This window comes from Lasioglossum baleicum, chromosome 4 (assembly GCF_051020765.1).
Source record: "Lasioglossum baleicum chromosome 4, iyLasBale1, whole genome shotgun sequence".
Taxonomy (NCBI): Eukaryota; Metazoa; Arthropoda; class Insecta; order Hymenoptera; family Halictidae; genus Lasioglossum; species Lasioglossum baleicum.
This window is the reverse complement of record NC_134932.1, coordinates 9,940,379-9,953,922: the sequence shown is the minus strand read 5'-3', so window position 1 is coordinate 9,953,922 and position 13,544 is coordinate 9,940,379. Positions and strand designations below refer to the sequence as shown.

Here is a 13,544-nt window from a genome sequence, read left to right as displayed (position 1 = left end):
CATGAGAGCGAAACAAACGCGAAAACCGTTTAATACGGAGAGAAACAGAGCCTCAAAACCATTGGAAATCATACATTCCGACGTGTGTGGACCGATAGAACCACCTACCTGGGACGGGATGAGATATTTTGTAACAATTCTCGATGACTTCACGCATTTCACAGCTGTATTTCCCATCAAAGGAAAATATGAGGTAACAGAAACAATTAAATACTATTTAAATCAATGTAAAACTAAATGGGGAAAACAAGTAACAAAGCTGCGGTGTGACAATGGTAGAGAATTTGCAAATAAAGATCTAGAACAATGGTGTAAAAACAATGGAACTGTATTAGATTTTACGATACCTTATTCTCCACAGCTAAACGGCAAAGCCGAAAGGTTGAACCGGACAATTATGGAAAAAGCAAGAGCTCTTTTGCTGGATTCCGGATTAAACAAAGAGATGTGGGGAGAAGCTGTAAGAACAGCAGTTTATTTGTTAAACAGAAGTCCTACCACCACGAGTGATAAAACGCCAGCGGAAAATTGGCATGGAACAATTCCTAACCTGGATAATTTACAAATCTTCGGATGTAACGCCTATGCAAAAAAGCTTGGACGACTAAAAAAATTAGATGAAAGGAGTACTAAATATGTTATGGTTGGCTACTCCACTTGCGGATATCGCTTATGGGATGAACAAAATAGAAAAATAACACTAGCACGAGATGTAATCTTTAACAATGAGAATAAAGAAGAACAAGAAAACAATGAAAGTAAAATATCAAAGGTAATGATTAGAATAGAAGACAGTAAAACAGACGAACATCAAACAGAGAATACAGAAGAAAATCAAGAAGAAGAAAACTCGGAAGAGACAGACAGATCAGAAAACTCTGAAGAGACAGGCAGATTAGAAAACTCGGAAGAAAACGAAACATCTGTAAATGAGGATGAAGATATACAAAATACTGATCAAGATCGACAAGAAATGCCAAGAAGAAGTGAAAGACAAAGAAATCTACCAGAAAGACTTGGAGAGTACTATGTACATCTAACGTACAAGGAAGCAATCTATGGAGAAGATGCAGAAAAATGGAAAGCTGCAATCGAAGAGGAAAAGACATCCTTAAAAAAAAAATAAAACATGGATTGAGGTAGATCCTAATCACATATCAGACAAAAAGATTTTGAGTGCAAGATGGATATTCAAAATAAAGGATGATGGAAGACACAGGGCACGTTTAGTAGTCAGAGGATGTGAACAACAAAAAGGAGTTGACTTCAACGAAACCTATAGTCCTGTGCTACATGCAAATCTTTTCAGACTGTTAATGGCCTTATCTGTTTTAGGAAATTACAAAATTCTGAAATTTGATATAAAAACTGCGTTCCTGTATGGACACTTAGATGAGGAAGTCTATATAAAGTTACCAGAAGGATTCGGAAACACAAACAAATTCTGTAAGTTGCAAAAAGCTTTGTACGGACTGAAACAAGCTCCAATAAATTGGAATCAACGTTTCAAATCATTTGTAAAACAAAACGGGCTAGATCCGATTCCTTCAGACCAATGTATTTTCAAATCAAAGGGAGGTCATTTGATATTGGCAATATACGTAGACGACGGAATAATACTAAGTAAAAATACTAAATATTTGAATCAAATTAAAGAAAAACTGTCAAAAGAATTTGAGGTAAAATTTTTTGGCTCTTTTGAAAATTTCTTAGGTGTTAATATAACTAGAAATAACACTTCGTTAATATTAGATCAAAGTAAATTTGTTGAAAAAGTATTAACAGAATATGGAATGGAAAATTCAAAGGCTGTTTCCACTCCTATAGTAAGTATTCATACGAATACTAATTTAAATGATGAAACATCAGATACTCGTTTTCCTTATAGAGAATTAGTTGGTAATTTACAATATCTAACGTCGAAAACTCGACCGGACATCGCGTTCGCTGTCAATTACGTAAGCAGATTCGTAGACAAACCAACAAACCTAGATATAAGTAATATAAAACGCATTCTCAGATATTTACAGGGAACTAAAAACATTGGTATTCAGTTTTCAAAACAAAACGCTCAACGAGAAAATGAATTAATTGGCTACAGCGATTCGGACTTTGCTGGTGACGTATCCACAAGAAAGAGTACTACTGGCTTTGTCATATTTTATGGAAATGGACCTATCAGCTGGTGCTCCCACAAACAATCCATAGTTGCACTGTCAACCACCGAATCCGAATACATCGCTGCTGCAGAATGTTGTAGAGAACTTACATACCTAAAAACTGTGTTAGAAACTTTAACTAATTCAAAGGTAAAGGCTACACTATTAATAGACAATCAGAGCGCTTTGAGCCTAATTAAAAACGGAATAATTCATAAAAGAAGCAAGCATATTGATGTACGATTTCAATTTATCAGCGAAAAATATAATGAAGGGACTATTGACATAGAATACTGTCCATCTGAAAAACAGTTAGCTGATCTACTAACTAAACCCTTAAGCAATGTAAAATTTAAAGAATTTAAGAATAGTTTACAATATACTATGTAGAAACAAGCATTAATTAACAGCGCTCATGAATCAATGATGTGTATTACTCAGTTTGGTTTATTGTTCTTGTGACTACATATGTTAAAAGCTATAGACAAGGCAATTCAGTAATATTTTTTGGTTTCTAAAAGAAATAATATTCAATCTATGTTGTAATTATAGAAATAAAAAATTAATAAATCTCTTAGACAAACTTACCGTTAAGAGGAAGTGTTGATTGTAATAACGGCAAGTCTGTCGATAAAGTAGGTGCAAACAATTATCATCTGAACAGATAGTTGTAGTGACACCTGTTGTGTACTACTGCGTGTTGTGTATACTCTGAACAATGTATCTAACACAGTCTCTGTACGACCGCACAACCAGAAGGTCTTATATACAAGTATCAGATTAAAGTGTTATATTAAAACCAGTCTATATATTCCTACTCTGCTCATACCCAGTAAAAGTAATACTGTTATTACAACAGATAAAATTCAACAAACTGTATAACAACTGGAAAATCAGACAACAGCTTATCCGTAGGCTATCTTTCCTATTTTGCTGCTTAACGTTTGTCGTCACGAATCTGACTCAAATAGAGTACCAATACATTCTTAACACTTTACCTACCGAAAGCCTATTAATAGGATTTCCAATACTTGTGCTGTGCCAAAAGAAAGCATGGAAATTTTCTTTTACATTACAAGCTTGAACGAAACTATTAGATGACGTTATTGAGGGTGGCTTGTTAGTTTGCAATGAAAGTTGCTCTTGCTATTGAAGGATCAATTAAAAAGTGTTTAGCCGTGTACCATAGGTTTTTAAAAATTATGTAACAATCACCGGTCGGTAATGTGTTGACTGTGTAACAACTGGAAAAAATGGAAAGATTTTTTAACCGCACGAGATCAGGATTGGTCGCACCGATCAAGATGGCCACCTGGCCGATCCCTGCTCACCCCCAACAAGACCTGGAACCGCAATAAACACGTGCGCGACATCCGCTAGTCGTTCGCGGCTCGACTTTTTTTCCGCAAACTTCCGAAGATCATTACGAGAGCGGCGAAGGGCGCGCGAGCCTCGTAAACTCTCGTCGTAAAAATCGCCAAAATACACGCACCTTACATGGCAGGGTCGCGTAGGCGTGTGTCATATCCCTGTAAAATCATTGCCACTAAAAATCACGGGTTCCCGTCGGAAATTTACAGCGGTCATAGCGACGCGCGCGTCTCCGCCGCGAATTTTCTTTTTCTTCGGGGTACCGGCTTCTTTTCACTTGAGACCGGTCCCCCCCCCTCTTTCCACCGATTCGCGAAACACCATATTTTTTCCGTATTTGCATTCCAGCCGCCAATAAACGATCGGCCCGACTGCCCGCGGTGCTACCATCGACTTTCGCGCGCAATTTATTCCGGCGCGTCTCGTTTTCTCTGCCACCACCGCGTTCCGAAATCCGAAAACCGTGACAAAGTCCTCGCATACGTGCTTTCTCGCCGGGTATTAACGAACGCGGGGACATATTTCATATTTTACTCGGATCGCACACGATTATTGGTTTCCTTTTTTCATATTCGTTGTGCTGCGTTGGGAATTTTGACTTTTGGGGTTGTTAGGGGAAGGATCAAATCAAACTATACATGCAGTGGGTAACGAAAGTATTCGAACGCCCTTTAAAACAGAATAACTTTTTTATAATTGTACCAAGCGACCTGATTTGAAGTTATTGGTTTATGAAATGATGTGCAAAAAAGATTTTCCAAGAATTATAATTTACAAGGTTACATGTTAAAATAGAAAAGGCATTTTTAAAACATTTTTAATTGGGTCCTTGATGAAAATTTAAAATACATGTTTTGTAGATCTATGTTAGTTATACACATGCTAAAAATTTCATCGAATTCGATCAACACACACGAGCTACAAGCGGTTAAAAATGGTAAAATCGTAATGTTAGATGACCTTTGATCAATTTCTGCTTAAAATTCATAGAATCATACATCTTTCGATGCGTGTCCGCTAGTTCTTGAGAAAACCACCTGTGAAGGAGGGAGCGAGAGTATCTCCGGAGTTACTGAATCCAAAGTTTTCAGTAAGTGTATTGACTGTTGCGGCAAGAATGCAAGCGGACGACGTAAGTTCGAATGTAAACAATCAGACGAGACGTCAGAACCGATTCTGTTTCGCAGTTGAAACGAATACACACGGTGAATCGATAAAGTAAAAGGAGATATGAATTCCACGTCTATTTTCTCTCGAGCAAAGGAAAGAAAGAGAGAACATCTCGTTCCAAAGCGAGCGTCGACGTTGAAATTATGCGGGATCGAAAGCAAAATTCAAGGCTGGCTCGAGTTTACGGTGGACCGACGGCGGCGGCGGCGGCTGCTGAAAAATCGACGCCGAGTAGGGTTTCGCTGGTTGTTTACTCTCTCCCTCTCTCTTTCTTCTCAGTTTCAAATTAGGGATGCTTTCCATTTGCCTGACGTTCGCCACGCCCCGTGGCAGCTCCTACGGTAGCAGCCTGTTCGAATTCCAAACTGACCTGTCCGCCGAGCAACCAGCTGCCTTGGCGTGGGGTCCCACGTCCACTTTGAAAAATCCACCGACGGAACCTGACTGCAAGCCACTGCCCCCGAAACCCAGAAATCCGTCCACTGTCATCGGACAAAGTATTATTTGCCGCGCTGTCGAGCCCTGCCACTCCCGAGACGTCCGCAAACATTTCCAAACAGAAAATATCGCTTGCGCACATCTTTCGCTTCTCTAGAAAGCTTGATCTTGATCAGTACACATTGTTTTACTTGTTCTGAACTTGTGAGAATTAGATGAACATGGAAGAGACAGAATTTGCTTGTAACACAAGAACAATTTTTTGGACACTGGTGAAGATAACGTCTCTAAACAATTAACATGTTGTTTCAAAAATTCATATGTGTGGATCAAAAAGCCGCTCAAATCCCAGTCGACAGAACGCGAATGAAATATTAAATATAAAACAAGAGTGTGAATATAAAGTGCCCGGACAGAAATGTTACAGCACAACTGGACAGTGTCGATCTCCACGGAGGGAAAAAAGGTATAAGAACAGTGTTTCGGCTGTTAAAGTGCGAGAGGGTCATAGACAGTGCTCGAAGGATTACTGGTATCGCACAAAAAGCTTTAACGACAGGAAAATTGATCAGAATTAATGAATACGGAGGACCCACAGTGCGACGGTACGAGGAGAGAAGCGTGTGCGGGGGTGGAAGAAAGACGCGGACGGTTCTGCACGGTTTTGCACAGTCTCGGCGTAGGGAAGGCCAACGGGAATATTGAAAAGCGGTCCTACGAACGCGATCAAGAGGGCCAATTACCCTGGGGAGAGGGGGTAGTTACCCTCCCCCGCGTGTACGTGCATCGAACGTATTTTATCTACGTGCCTTACGCGAATACTCGAGGCGCACTCGAGCCACCGCGAGTGCTCGCATACGAGCGGCGCATTCGAACGCTCGCCCGTGAATTTACCTGCTCGTTCGTTCGCTCGTATGTTCGTATATTCGTATGTTAGTACGTTCGTTCGAGGAGCCCAGATACACATAATGCCCCGACTAGCTAGCTACGTATGCTCAGCAGCACCATTGTGCGGATCGCGACCCCGTTAGGGGGAGGCCGAACCAGTTGAGGGCGACCACTGTCGCTCCGAACATTTATCCGATCAAATTTCCTCCGAGATCATTTTTACCAAGAAGAGAATTTTCCAAACCCCTTATCCTGCGACTACAGCTTGTAACGAACGAAACCGTTCTGCCACTCGAGCAACTGCCACGTGGATCGTTTACAAACCATTGGGGACCAAATTTCTGGATGCTGGAACCCAAACATCCTATGTAAAGAAGAGAACATTTTTGGAACTTCAGCTCCGTTTTTATTTATTCAATCGAAAAGGACAACCCATATTATGTAGATACACACACAAGAAGACGTCGTAGTACGACGGGGGTGAGTCCAGTTAATTAATCGACGGCCCATTCACCGGATGTTTACGAGGGCCATTGTAATTTCCAGATGAAAACAAAATGGAGGACCCTGGATGAAAAGGATCGGGCTCGCGCGCGGCCCGTCGGAGATTAAATTGGCCAGTGGCGCAATCTTTACGGCGAACAAGGGGAGGGGGCACTGAAATCTTAATTCAAACCTCCCCTCCTACTTCCGAGACCGTGCCGCCATTTCAAAAGCGAAGCTCGTTTTCACGAGAACCTTACGATTGTTGTTCCGCCGCGTAGCACGGCCGCTTACAAACACGTTACACACACAGTTAGGTAATTATATTTACCTTCGCAGTTTTATTATTTACGGCCCGTGAGCCGGATGGCTTGTTCGCCACCCCTACAAGCCTCCTCTCGCCCCATCTCACCCACTTTCGCCCCCTCGTTCCCTTAAATAGGCCGAGTCTCACCCCCTTCACCCCCGTACGTTGATCAATCACGCGACCCCGCGTTTACCAGTCGATGATTATCGAGCAAATATTGCCCGGCGACCGATAACGATCTACAGGTGCTTCTCGCGGCCTTCTTCCAAAGCACGATCCAGTGAGACAGAGACATACGCGTTCGTCCCTGGATTCTACGATCTTTATCCTTTCGGCTCAAGCCGATCGGTTTTCGAAGATCAAAGAATTTTCGAGTATCAACACATCGCTCCCAACTTAATAAAACTAGAAGACAGAGAAATAAACTTTTATTTGGCTTCTCTGTCCTGCAATTAATGCTGAGAATTTTTATTTTGCACGAAGATCACGATAATCTCGTTGTTACAGAGCGAGCTTCAGGAAATGCCTTCCTTAATGAATAGACTGCGGATCTTCATGGAAAATAAAAATTGTCTGCATTGATTGCAAGAAATAGGAACCAAATTGAATGTTATTTCTTCCCTTAATGATTTTAATGTAGGAAAACTTATTGTATATTGACATCTTCAATTTCTAAAATTTTGAATTTGATCTACTCAATTTTGCATAAAGATCCGCAGTCTATTAATGAGGAATTTCTTCTCGTGTTCCTCAGTATGAAAATTCCTTCAGTTTCTGGCAAATGAAAAAAGACTGGAGAAGATCAATTGTTGAAGGGATTCAATGAATAGAGAGTCCGCGATCGAGCAGAAAACTAATCAAATCGCGAACATTTTCCGGAGAGCGTAAACTGCTAGGGAATCGACCGGCCGGATTAATTCGAAAATGAACCTCGTAAAGGTTAAAGTGCTTAACGAAGTTCGGTATCAATGCAGCCCGTTAGCTAAGTGCGCGGCTGCCACGCTGTTTTCAAGATCAAAGGGTTAGGTTAATTAAACGCTTTCTTTACAGGGGCCTCTGTTGCTCCCGAGCTCACCTGCTAAATCTGTTTCGCGAAGTACCGATACCTACGACGACGGCGAAACACTACCCCTCCACCCCCAACCCTCTTCACAATTCCGCGATCGATCCTCGCGAATTTGCTCTACGCTCGCATCCACGCGAGGTTCGATTATAATTGGAGTTCGCGGGCTCGGCTCGGCGACGTGTCGTCTCAGAAATGGATTTTTACACGTTCGAAATATAGATGTAACTTTCTCTACCTCGATTTTCGAACCCATTTTTCTGCCGGACAGAGGCGCGCCGACAATTTTTGAAACGGGGACACGCGAAACTAATTTGAAAAGTTCATTTAATTACGTGCCTTTCGTTCCCGGCCGATGATTCGATAACTTTTACTCGCGCCCTTAATTAGCAGAATTTATTGCTGACACGAAGTGTGTTCGGGAATAATGAAATATTTATGGTAATTGATGTTCGTTTTTACACAACAATGAATACGTATGGCAAAATTAGAAAAATTTTGTTAGAAGTTTGACAGACTGTGATCGGAGCACATTGCCTCATTGTTTGTAAAAAATTCGCGCTCGGAATAAATGCATAAAGAGCCGCAACCCGCAGACAAGTGCATAAAGGGGTTGTTCCGCGATCGTTAAAGCGAGAGTCCGACGATTTTAAGGTTTCCCAGTCTCTCAAAACTATTTGCTAGGCGCGGAACGATCCCGTTCTTTTCCGCGGACAACGGTGCGAAGCGACGAATGAAATTGTTATTCTGCAATTGGCACTCAAGGATCGTGCTCGGATTGGCTGTATTAAAATATCGCACGATCTCAACGCGCAATCGTGTCGAAGGTTAGTATCGCTGTACCGCTGCTCTGTTACAACGACGACGGAACGGCGCGGCGGGCTATAGAAAAGTAACGCAACATATGTGTCGGGGATTCGACGTTAAAACCGCGCCGTGATGATGACGATAACGATAATAAAGAGATGGGGGGTGAAGGGGCTGGCCCGTGAAACGAAACAACGCCGAGGGTGTCGCGGTTGCAAAATGAAAAAAGAACAGACCGTATTTGCTGGAATCTGCGCGCTACTCCGCAATTGATTCTAGCTTGCGATTATCGTCAGGAGCATAATTTTCGACTGAATAATTCATTCAACATTTTGTGCTATTATTTTTATTCTAATTAATTATTTGATGATTATGAAATATTTCTATAAAAGATTGTATTAAGGTGGAGTGAGGTAAGTGCGTAAACGGGGCTAGCTTGTATTTATTAATGTAGTATAAGCTAGTATGAACTATTCGACATAGATGTCGCCCAAGAATAAAGGTGTTTTCCTCGCTTAAATCAACCAATGCCAAACAGTCACGTGCGAGGTACACGTACAACTTCGAGGTTACCCTGAACGTGCAATAGTTTACAAGTTATTAATATATATACTGTGTTGTTATTTTAGGTAAGTACAACAAATATTAATGTAGGTTTACATTAAATAAGTTTTTATTGTATTTTTTAAAATTTATTGAGAAAAACACTAAGACGATCTTGCCCCGTAAATATTACTACACGGGGCAAGTGCGTAGTATCACTGTGGGGTAAGTGCCTACTGTATGGGTAAGTATAAAACTAGACAATATATTTAATGCAATAAAAAGCATTTTGTAGCAGGTTTGATAATAATTCTTTTCTTGCCCCGTAGCACTTGAAACAAGGTTCGAAAGCATTTTTAACTCTCAGAGACGGACTTGCCCCATTTTCGGGGCAAGTGCGTCCTAGTTGACACTTTGTACAATATCCTATCAAAATGATAATTTCATCAGTAATAACTGTGGCAAGAGTTTGATACCAAGAACGTTAAGTTTTTATATACCAGACTGAAAATACATCAGTTTAAAGTCTGACTTTGCAAAAACTAGTGCGCATTTACCGCACTCCACCTTATACGACTTGTGAATAGACAGCACGTTATGTAGACAGTAAAAAAATGTTAATAAGCGAACAATAAACCGGAAACCCCGGCTGAAAGCTGCAGGGAAAACTGCGGCGTGTGTGTCGAGGGTGGTTTTCGAGGGTGGAAACGTGTCGAGCCATTCCGCGACGTAGGATGATAGCGGAACACGTCGGAAACAATGCTCTGACACCGCGTACGTAATACAATATTGCGAATGGTTACGCGTATCATTATCTGCCGGCCGTTATCGTGCCGCGCCGGCACACTTCGCGCGAGAACTGAAAGAACGATTTCACGGTGCGATGCTCCGCCGTGTCTATCGATACCTGTAACCGGTCCCTGTTTCGCGTATTATCACCGAGCAACTCGTAAAGAGGGTGGGATCCGTTAAAGCCCAATGAAATTGGAGTAGTTTCGCGAGAGGAGAAAAAAAAATCGGCGAGCTGAATCGCCGTGCCGCGTCAGAATCGGAACCTGTATCTCTGTATCATATTTTCCTGTTGGAGCCGGGATCACCTGAACCAGATAAGCTTTGTCTACAATTCGCGGACACCGTATTCTGTTGCACTCTATTGTAGATATAGTGAGAAACATTAGAATCTTTTTTAATTGTTTTAGATCATTTCTTAAATCACGTTATATTTAAAAAGTATTGTACTTATCAATGTATTAGGTGTGCAAATAAGGTCCTTCCCCTTTTTTCAAAATTCAAGGTTTTATTGCATTTTACGCATATAAGATGTAATTTTACGCCAATTTCTGCCAATTCTTCTTGCGTCTGAGTCGGATTTTCGTTGAGCAATTCCTCTACCTGACCGTCATCGAACTTTCTCGGTGCATCTGAACGATCGTCGTCTTCCTAATAAAAATTTCCGGCTTTAAATCTTTGGTACCACTTTTTGCATGTTCTGTAAGATGCAGCATTCCCTCCCAGTGCCGCACAAACCATTTCAGTAGCTTCAACAGCTGATTTCCTAAGCTGGATGGCAAAGTGTAAATAGTGACGCAAATGATGCTTCTCGCACGCCATATTGCTTGAAATTGTTGCATACGACTGGAAACTCTTTTGTTAGAGCGCTCATCATGACTGTTCCGAAAACTAAAAGAACGCTCTTTCGGATGGCACCAGAATCGGGAAGTAATTCGAATCCAGTCAGCAGTTATGATCGTAGAAAAAAAAGGGGAAGGGGAACTTATTTGCAGACCTAATAATTAAAGAAAGAAACAATTTTCTGCAGTTCGTGCAGACAACTTTTGATTTGCATATCCACGGTCTTCCAAAAGAAAGCCAGTGTTTCCTTTTATCTGAACAAATATCCAATGTTTAACGAAAACAGGTGACATTTTAGGAAGTAGGATAAATTTCCTTGAATCGCATCGATTGGAAAACACGTTGAAACCGTACGAGATGAATCGATGTCACGAGTTGACGACGCGTGTCCCAAGACGCAGACACCGGAACGTGGAATTCGCCTGAAAAACTAGAATGCACTCGGAAGCAACGATGATTCCGAAAGTCAGTATCCCCCCGGATTAATGAAGCGTCTCGTTGATTCGACCGCTCGTGCTATTTATTCGATTACCGTGAGCGCGATCGTGATTGGTAGAGGTGGAGGCCAATGAAATTCCCATACAATATCGCCCCATGTCTTTCACAGTCCGATGAACTTTGACAATCGGCCGTTTCGGCATTGAAAGGGAACGCGGTCAATTTGAGCCAAACGATCGCTGACAGGCAGAACTCTGACCACACCGGATCCCTCTAAAAACCTCGAAAACGTCGAATAATGCTCTTAAAGACCGTGACAGCTATTCTTTCATTCGAGGAGGCCGCGTTTCTACCAGGTGTGCGCACGGTTTCTCTATGGGAAAGTGTGCACTCACCGGGGAAAATCGTGAATACCGTGAGAGATCCTTTAATGGCCTAACTGCGTCTCCATCCATTGACATCTTTGTCCAGCTAACTGTGCGTTGGCTCCCCGAATAATCCGCTGAGAATTTTCAACATGCCTCGGAGACACAATCGGTACGAGTCAAAGAAAGTTGGGTATTTTTCTGCAAACTTTATTCTACTTTTTATAAAAAATTTTCATTGATTTAACCTTGCTAGACATTAACCAATAAATATGATTCTGTCTGGAGAATGAGTAGAGATAAAAAATCAATATTTTTTACAGAAATAAACGTGACAGCGTTTTGTATAAAAAAGAAACAATACAAATCGTACGACCTACTGATGCCTGACACAGATTCCAGACCCCAAAGGGATAGAATTAAAGAATCGCGTGGTAAGAAAGTCAAATAATGGAAAAAGATGGGTTACCAGCTGGGAGAAGTCAAGATCGAGGCGGAAAACGCGGCGGCAGGAGCCGAAACGCGAAGCGGATTCGGAGCGGAGCGAAGCCGAGCCGCAGCCTGACGATTCCGCTTGTCCCTGGGACGGAAGTGACGTCGCAGGCACCGACGGAAATTCGTACTGGAAATTCCGATGGGTTCGAGAGGTCGAGGAAGGGAGAAGAGGGCAACAATCAGGGTAGACCCGGCATTACGCCCCATTCATCCCCTGCTGCCGCCCCCTTACCACTCTCGAACTGTATTTGGCTGACAATTCTTCATTTGCGTGCAGCAAACTCTACAGAGCGGCCACGGGTATAGCGAAAGGTTTAAACGGCTCGCAAAAGCCCGGCTAAATTTGACTCCAATTTGCCGGCTCATTCGTGCAACGATCGGAAACAAAATGCCTAGGCCGTTCAATTTTTACGTCCTTTTTTTACCTCTCTCTCTCCCTCTTACTCTTTCTCTCTCTATTCCACCCCTCATCCCCTGTTCTCCACCCACCCCGTCGACTTGTGACGCTCTTTTTTCCGCGGATACCCCTTGCGATCCGCTGACCGAACCGGCCCATCGATACACGCTTTTCCAAATCAACCAGCATTGTCTTCCATTGCGAATTTTTGATGCGAGCTCGATCGCGACACGCTCCCCTCCGCACCACCGCTACGCGTTCGCTGAAAGAAAAACGAAGCCAGTGTCGACTGACTGATCATGCACGAAGAGAATTAGGCGAATTAACCTTCCAATGCACGCGTTTGGTCCGCGACATCCGTGAAAAAAATTGTTGCTCCTTTACTTCCGTTTATGACTTTTCTCAAACGCTTTCATCGTGCATACACTACTAAAAATATATGAATAAAAATTTAATATTTTGACCTTGAGTACCTACCAAAATTACCATTTGACTCCTCAAGTGTTGAACGACTGAATTAAATGATCAGTTGTTACATTAGGAACAATAGCAACACTAACAAGAGATGTACTTCAAAAACACTTTTTTTAGTTGAATCGCCAATTGTATACTGGTAAAAATGACGCCGTGTCCGATTGTTAACATGAATGGATTTTGAAGATTTCTTTGCTCGCGGTAATTGGACAGTCAGTGGATTATTTTCTTGTGGGATCCTTGGTTTTTGATGCTTGATCCTTTTTGCGGAGGCTTGAGGACATTGCTACGGCAGGGTCAGGCGGACATTTCGTACGGCACAGTTAGGTGTACATACCACATACATACGCGGCGACGTCACTTGGGCGGTATTGTCAGAAGCTGACTAGCCTACCATCCGGGAATACGAAATTCGGTGGTTCCGCGATATTCCAGCGCCACCAACTTACCGGCACTCGTCGCGCGTGCAATCTCCCAGGACGCGTGACAAGGTCCCCAAATATTTTCTTTGCCG

At 42.2% G+C, this 13,544-nt stretch overlaps 1 long non-coding RNA gene across 2 annotated transcripts in view; it reads right to left on the bottom strand.

Annotated features, from left to right (window-relative positions):
* Positions 1–13,544, bottom strand: part of LOC143208091 (uncharacterized) — a 398,278-nt gene that overhangs the window by 90,178 nt on the left and 294,556 nt on the right. The gene's annotated exons all lie outside the window — the stretch shown is intronic.